Source organism: Crocodylus porosus, unplaced genomic scaffold, assembly GCF_001723895.1.
Source record: "Crocodylus porosus isolate Cpor-Errol unplaced genomic scaffold, CroPor_comp1, whole genome shotgun sequence".
NCBI classification, from domain to species: Eukaryota; Metazoa; Chordata; order Crocodylia; family Crocodylidae; genus Crocodylus; species Crocodylus porosus.
This window is the reverse complement of record NW_017728951.1, coordinates 31,768,259-31,777,141: the sequence shown is the minus strand read 5'-3', so window position 1 is coordinate 31,777,141 and position 8,883 is coordinate 31,768,259.

Genomic DNA, 8,883 nt, shown 5'->3' with positions numbered 1-8,883 from the left:
AGGACAACACTATTGATGGGAGCTAACAGCTATTGATAATGCATTTTTAATAATATTTCTAACAGGGGGATGACCTTCTCAACAGCAGAGCAGCAGAAAGGGATCTTGGAGTCATAGTTGACTCCCAGATGAACATGAGTCGTCAATGTGATCAACAAGGGTAACTGCACTTTATCATGCATTAGCAGGTGATCAACAAGGGTAACTGCACTTTATCATGCATTAGCAGGTGCATGATGAACAGGTCCAGAGAGGTGATGCTTCTCCTCTATGCGGCACTGGTCAGGCTGCAGTTGGAGTACTGTGTCCAGTTCTGGGCATTGCACATCAAGAGGGGTGTAGAGAATCTCAAGAGGGTTCAGAGGAAGGCCACTCGTATGGTCAGAGGCCTGTAGGCAAGGCCTTATGAGGAGAAACTGAGGGACCTAGATCCCTTCAGGCTGCTTATAAATTCATCAGGGGAAGGCAGCAGGGAATAGGAGATGCTCTATTTACTAGGGCACCCCCTGGAGTTACTAGGAACAATGGCCACAAGTTGATGGAGAACAGATTTAGGTTGGACATTAGAAATAACTTCTTCAGAGTAAGGGTTGCCAGAATCTAGAATGGGCTTCCAAGGGAGGTGGTGCTCTCCCCTACCTTGGGGGTCTTAAGAGGAGACTAGACAAGCACCTGGGGCCATCTGACCCCAGCACTCTTTCCTGCCCAGGGAAGGGGATTGAACTTGATGACCTACTGAGATCCCTAACAACCCTAACATCTATGAATCTACACACCGCCTTACAGCGACTTAGCTACGTGCTACATGTGATCACCAACTATGTTGCCATAGTGGTGTGCTTCCCTAGGTTTACATGCCACTATGTCACCATAGTGGTGAATTCTAACCATTTGTACTGCGCCGTGCTTTAGTACTTCCAAAAGGAAGTACGAAAGCATAGCGCCATAGCAATGTCGCTATAAGGCAACATGTAGCTATGCCCTCTGAGGCGCAATTCTACCCCACCTTCTTTTCATTCTAAATCCAGATTGAACGTACAGTCACCAAGTGAACCTTGATTTCACAAGACCAGCTGGGTCAACTGCAGTTTGTTAATCTTTCAGAAACCACAAGGGATCTTTGCCAAGGAACCACCCTCAGCAAACATCATCCTCTCTCAAAACAAGTAATAACCTAATCAATAGATCTTCTCCATGCACACATTCTCCTTGTGGCAATTATATCAGCATTCTCAAAATTTCTTTAAATATTTTGTGCTTTTTCTTAATGGATAGTTGAGGATCTAGCATGAGTTCATAACTTGTTCTGAGGACTATGACCTAAAAGCACAAGCACCCTTATGTGCATCAGAGTAAATGATGTGTATAAATAAACAATTCACTTTTTTCCAAACTGAATGGAAATCCAGGCTTGTATTCCTCACAAAACTCTTGAAAAATAGAGCCCAGCTCCATTCAGAGATGCTTCCTTGCTCCATCCCAAAATGCAGGCAGCCTTAGCAATTGAGGACAAAATAGCCCTAAAGAGATAAAACTATGTTCTCAATGGACTGTGTACGATAGCTCTAAGGGGGGCTATGTAGACACACACTCTTCTGGAAATAAATACTGGTATAGTTTTCAACCTGCTAGATCCAAATATGCAGCGTCTGTGCCTTGGGCATGTATTTTCTTTCATTTAGTTGGTACAGTATTATAAGAACTACTGTAGACAGAGTAAAATATCCACATACAAATTGGCCACTTCCAGACAAGCACAGACGTTTGGTTTCCTGGGGCCAAGTAGCAGCAGCACAACTTGCACAGCAGCTACTTATCCCTGGGGAGCACCTATGCCATGCATACTTTGGTATGTGGCAAGTTACCCTAGGGGCAGTAGGGGAAGCTGGGACCAACACTGTGCTAGCCCCAACAGCCTTACCTGGGGTCCTGGGGGCCTCCTGGGGCTGCAGCAACCATGATCTTGCCGAGCGGAGCCTGGCTGACAGCTCCAGGCAGCCCAGCTCCACTTTTTAGCGATGCATGCTGCCCATGTGTGCACTGCTCCAGCTTTTTTCCATGGGTTTTTTGACCCCTAGATATCCAGGGCATATCCAGGGCTCTAAAAAAACCATGGGGTAAAAAAACTGGAGCAGTGCACACATTGGCAGTAGGCCCTTGCGCGTGGAGAATACCCAACTGTGTGGTATGTGGCACCGCAAACATGTTTGCAGTGCCACATATCGCATGACTGTGCTTGTCTGGACACACCCATTAAGGGCTACCAATAGTCACATGTGTCTGCAAGAGATGTAAGGGTGGCACGTATGTATGCTGCTTCTGTTAGGTGAGAGGTGAGGGAAAGCTTTAAGCCCAAATTGGGCAAGGGAACTCCTTTGGTTGATGTTCATGAGTTCTTTAACAGATAAACTATCTTGTGATACAGCGGCTTGCCATGTCTGTGGTTATTTTCTGAGTTCCTTTCTGAAAGGCACGCAAGGCCATTTTGCTCGGCACATCACCGCCAGCCCGGGCTCTAAGCAACTGCTGCCAGCCACAGAGCCAAGACTGCCCCCAGCGGGCAACTGAGGGGTTGCAAGGCCTGCTGCAAGCAGACTGGGCCCCGTGGGCCGGCTGCAGCTGGGAAGTTGCAACCACCTGCTCCGGGCTCCGGCATGTCAGCACTCCAGCACCTTCCAAGGTAGACATTGTGGTTTTCGGCACTCTGGCCAAAAACCGTTGCCTACCCTTGATCTAGTCCAACCAGCAGTTGAACCTGTGACTGGTTTTGGCACCATGCTCTATCCAACTAAGCTAAACAGTCACATATTTGGCAATGAAGCACTACGTACTGAGAAAGTTCCAGCTAATTTATGGAGCTGTTCAGCAACCTGAGGCCATGAAAATACATCATCCCAATCCCACTGGTCTACTGGCTCCTCGCTGAACACAGGGTCCAGTCAGAGTTGTCCTAATTTCAAAATACTGCATGAAATATTCTTCTGATTACCTGCAAAGCCATTTCTCTCTTCTGATCATGGTTGCTGGTAACAGTTTTATTCCTCTGACAGTAAACTGTCAAGCAACGGGGATGGATCATGGTGACCATAAGCTGAGTTTCATAGGAATCAGATAAAAAATATGGAAGTCTTTGTCAGATTCAGTAAAACAAACCTCACAATGTTAAGAACTAAATGCAAATGCAATTCCTTCCTAAGGCCTTCCCCTTTACTTTCATGTAAATAAGTTTGTCCAAAGCCACCTAAACACACATGAACTTACTTTTAATTGACAGGAAAGAAAGAAAGAAAGTTTTATCAATTGTCAGTTTTATTCATGGGGGGAGTTTTATTCATGGGGGGGGGGAGGAGGAGGAGGAAGGAATACCACAGCAATGGCTAACATGTAATCTGAAAACTCTCTAAACACTACTTGAATCAAGCATAGATGCTCTTATTCAGTAGGATTTTCCTGGTGTTCACGCAGCATTGTCTGCCGAAATACTGACAGGGTGGCCTAGTGTGATGAAGGAAAGAGACAGAATGTGTAACAGTCATAAAACTGGGGTGAGATAGTTGTTCCTCACACAACTCCTCCTGGAGAAAGAAGACTCGAATTATGGTTGGAACCTCCAAGGACAAGTGGGAGCATTCATATACTTTGAGTAGAAACATTTAATTACCCACACATCTCCACCAAGACAAGTGCAACACAAGCTATGCAGCCTTTGCAGCTGTATTGTCATGGAGCCACTAAGTCCAGGGAACATTTGTGCAGTCAGAACCATACTGAATCCTGGCTAAAGACTAATGACCTAAGCAGCTGCTGACTCTCCTTTCTGATGTGTATCCACAGAGAATGCAAGCACTTCACACTTGAAACTATTCCCAGCTGCAGCTGCTGGGTGCTCATAATAAATATCTAATTGCTAAAATTGTGTGCTGTGTACAGTATCAGCTTTCATGCCACGTGGGGACTATTGTTCATTCTTGACTTTGCTTGGGATGTTGAACTGTCATACTCGCATAGTCTAAAGCAGACCTCCTTTTCTAAGAACATCCATTTACTGAGCAACAAGTGCTGGATTCTGCTACTGGCCTTGTTCTATCCCTTTGCAGTATCTGAATATTGAATATTATCTACCAAGAGCAACTAACTCTCACTGGTTTCTTGCTACAATGTACTATAGAAAATGCTACTGTTAAACCTTCATTTTTGCTTTCACTTCTAAATACATAAGAATACCTTTTATGCAAAGAACTGTAAAGAATCTGCATCAAAATTCAAAGTCCTCTAGAACAACCATCTAGAACATGTGTATTCTATCCCAGCATACCAAAGACTATCTGTGTAACTGCGTAACTCACGTGTGCTTTTCATGTTGAAAGGCTTTTAAAGTAATATTCAGTATCACTAGGAAAATCATAGTTTGCTGGTGGGGGGCAGTCATTTAGCAACCTGTGAACTGAAGTGTAACGGGCTAGCTGGCAGTGATTTGGCCCAGAGGTTTTGAAAGGGTAAAAGATGATTGGAGGGCTTGGGATTCCCTTTCCTCACCAATCAGGCCCCAGAGACTCACCCTCCATGTCCCCTGATTGGCCCCTTGGGTCATCTGGAGGGGGATAAAAGGGGCACCACAGCTGACTCAGGGGGGACCTGTGAGGGATGACAAGGAAGGGGTTTCCAAGAGCTGGAACAGTGGGGTAGGAGCAATTGCCCCAGAAGAGCCTAAAGGAGCAAGACCTGCAGGCAGCGCAGCAGGGCTGGCAGGAGAGGCTCCCTGCTGGGCTCTAGGATCCCCAGCAAAAGCCTGCAGCCAGCAGGAGAGGTCCCCCGCCTGGCTTCAGCAGAAAGCTGTGTAATGACTTGAGAGGCTCCCAGCTTCACTTCCAGTTTCTCCAGCAAGAGGGAGGGCAGCACTATGTGTGGCAGGGGCATCTAGAAGGTCAGAAGCCCCAGCAAGCTGAAACAGGCCCAGCAGTGGTGGCTGTGTGGTAGAGTTTCTGTCTACTATGTGGGAGATTTGAGTTCAAGTTCTGGTTGGGTTAAGCAGGGGTGAGTGAAGTGACAGGGGAGAAACTCCTGTTGGAGTGGAGGGGGTCACTGTCACTATACCCTATATCTCTGGTTATTTGGCATTTTGTGCCCTTTATATTTTGTCAATCACTATTGTTTATTGTGCTGTATGCATTTTATATTTTGTTAAACCTGTCTATGGTTAACCAGATGAATATGTCCACGAATGCAAATGCCTAACCTTTATTGAATCCCATCCCCTCAGGGTATTGTAGGGTCCCATATCTCCGATGGTTTATATATGTTATGTCCCCATCTCTGTTCCCCTCATTCAAAGGTGTATGGTTAAGTCCCCATTGGTGATCTGGCTCTGCTCTGTAGGGAAGGAGGGTCCCTACACCTCCCACAGCGCTCATGCACCTGCTCTGATCCCTTCAATTGGAGAGGCGGTACATGTTGGAGTACCACTTGGGTTACAGAAGTATGATCAGGAGGAACTTATCTACTGGACTTCCATAAAATTCCATCCTTACCATGCATCAGTCTAGTGGTACAACCATAGTTTTATTACTGTAGTACAGTCTGGGCTGAAAGAATGTTGTCACAGATCAGTCAGTCCATCTTCCTGCATACCTACAGCATACTGAGGCAGAATGTCCAATAAAAAACATAGGTGTTTTATCAACTCACCCCAATGATACCTATTTCAAATTCAACCAACAACTGGTTTACTTTGGGGCAGGTGATTTTGTCTGAAGTCATTTTTTTCTATGATGTAGAAGTGTAAAAAAAAACACTTAAATCATGGCTGTCCAACTACTGAGTGGCCACGGGCCCACGGGTCTCCCAGGCTACATGCCACATGCACATAGCTGCTCCCCTCCCCCCACACCACACAGCATGTGGGTGGATGTCCCCACTACACTGTACATGGCACCCTGTCTCATCTTTGCCTGCCTGTGCACAGGCTCCCCTGCTATACCAGCTCCCCATATCACTGGTTCCCTTGGTACTGTGGGCTGCACCAAAATGCTCCACCCTGCCCCATCCTGTGGCTTGGGGCTGAATCAGGCAGCAAATCCTGGAGGAGAAAGAGGGAGCCCCAAGCCCCTGGCTGAGGAGGGTAAGGGTAGTGGTGGCCAGGTGGGAGCCTGGGGGCTGCCAGTTGGACAATCTTGACTCAAATGGAAAATACAAAGCATTTGTCAGATGATATATAAAAAGGTAACCCTGCTGAGTTTAATATTTTGCATGTTTAAATGGACAGAAATCTTTCCCGTGTACACTACTAAATACCACATGCATAGAATTCGGAAATATTACTTGAACCCAATTTATACTGCCAGTAAAGTTATAAAAATACAAAGAGACGCTATGTATTTCCTGATGCATTGTAAAACACTTTGAAGATATCATACAAAGAAATTATGAGACAATGTGAAGAGTTTGAGAGGATATTACAAATAATAAAATTGCCTGTCATGGTTCAGCCCTAATTCTGAGTTTATTGGACAAGTTTTAAGAGTTACAACAACAAACTACACAGATGACAAACTCATAGAACAAGGTAAGATCTCACTTGCTTTCTCCGTAAAAGATAAAACTATGGGCAAGTGCTGCAAAGTGTTTGAGCAGGGGTACTATGCTTCTGACATCTTGCAAGCTCAGGTCTCAGAAGCCTTCAGGATTCTTTTAAACATGTAGCAAATAGCCACACCATTTATTTCTTGCTTACAAAACAAATAACCCCAAACACAAAGGAGTGGGATTAGGAAGGATCTTAATGACATATGTAACTGGTTTCATTAACATTAGAAAAGTCTGAAAACACCCATTCTGTATCAGGAACTCCAGCTTCCATTGCTATCCTAGTGAAGGTAAGTGGGCATAATATCTAGGTAAGTGTGTGCCACGTTTTGTCAAATATTTTGAGGACTGGATTTACTGACATATATTTGTGTGTGGAGAGGCCCTGTGCATTTAAGAGCCACTTAACAAGCACATTGCAATAATGGTGAATAAAATAAGAACATGGCTTAAATTCTGCAATGTGCTGAGTCACTCTTGCCAGATGCTCAGCAATAGAGCTGAGCAAAGCTTCGGTCCCTGATTCAATTCAGCAGAGATTCAGCCCAATTCAGTGGCCAAATCTCCAGATCTGAATCGAATCAGAGGACCCTTTAATCTCTCCGAATCAAACTGGAACCCTCCAAATCAAAAAGATTCAGAGATTCAAACACAGAGACAGCTTTAAATGTTTTTTCTACATGCCTCTAGGTAGCAAGGGCTCATGAATGCTGTGATGCTGGGGTGTATGGAGTGTCCCACAGAAGCATGGGTGGATCCCCAGCGTACTCGACAGCAGATGTGTAAGTGGACCAGAAGCACTTCCGGTCCGCTTCTGGGTCTGCCAGGGAGCACACTGGGGGGTCCCTGCACCCCAGCTTGCTGACTGGTGCCTCCTGAGGCTGGGGAGCACCTGGGGTCTCCCTGTGGCCAATCGCTGAGCCGGGAAGGCGCGGGGGGGGGTTCCCCATGTGCTCCCCACATGCTCCCCAGCAGACCCAGAAGCAGACCAGAAGTACTTCTGGTTCACTTTTGGGTTCACCGCTGAGCATGTGGAGGGCCTCCCCCACACTCCTGAAGGATGCTCCATGTGCCCCAGCATTTCAGCGATCACGAGCTGTGCCTGCTACCTGCAGGTATGTAGAAAAAACTTTTCTGTGTCCGAATAGCTGGTTCTCTGAATCCACATCAAATCTTCAGATTCAGATTTGGCTAAATTGAATCAGGGACCGTGATCTGAATAACGGTCCCTGATTTGGGCCGAATCCAAATCTGAATTGAATAGGGCCTGCTTTGCACACCCCTACCAAACAACTTCAGCTCCTATTTAAGGTAACTGGAGCTAATGGCATTTAGTGTTTTGGCTAGCTCCAGTTTATGTGGTCAAGAAGAAATCCCATTTTTTTAAGGAAAAAAAGGAGGAAAACAGACCTTACAATGACAGGCTGAGAGCTATGGGACTCTTCAGCCTGGAAAAGTGCAGGCTCAGGGGCAATCTGATGGCCACCTATAAGTTTATAAGGGGTGTCCACCAGGAACGTTTGTTCACCAGAGCGCCCCAAGGGACAACAAGGTTGAACAGTTATAAACTCCAGTAAGACTGTTTCAGGCTGGACATAAAGAAGAATTTCTTTACTGTTCGAGCCCCCAAGGTCTGGAATAGCCTGCCATCAGAGGTGGTTCAAGCACCTACTTTGAACGCCTTCAAGAGAAAATTGGATGCTTATCTTGCTGGGATCCCATGACCCCAGGTGACTTCCTGGCCCTGGGGCAGGGGGCTGGACTCAATGATCTTCTGAGGTCCCTTCCATCCCTAATGTCTATGGCATCTATTAAATATATTCTCAGATTTAGCATTGGCATACACATTCTCTTGCCTCCCTATATCCACCTCTATAAACCCATTTACAGCTTGTAGAGAGACAGAACATAGCTGCCTTTCCGGTGAAACTGGACATGTATGAGAGAGCGTCTTATAACAGGGGTTGGGGTAATACCTCCTATGGAAGCGAACACTTTTAAGTTGATACAAATTGCTGATTTGGGCCATTACCTCCCTTTCTTCTGCTCTCTTTGTAGACCTGCACACTTCCTGCATGAATTTAAATTAAACTTTCATTTCATAGTGAAATAATCCTTACAGAATGTAAGACCCTCACTGTCTATAAGAACATTATAGACTGTGAGTTTGACTTGTTTTTTTGCAGCAATGCTTTCAGGAATTACTGAAGCCAATTCTTTTTTGACAGATCTGTGATTTTAACATCTCCTTTCACATTTTACAGAGGAATATCAAATACCTCAGAAGTGAGACAGTTTCAA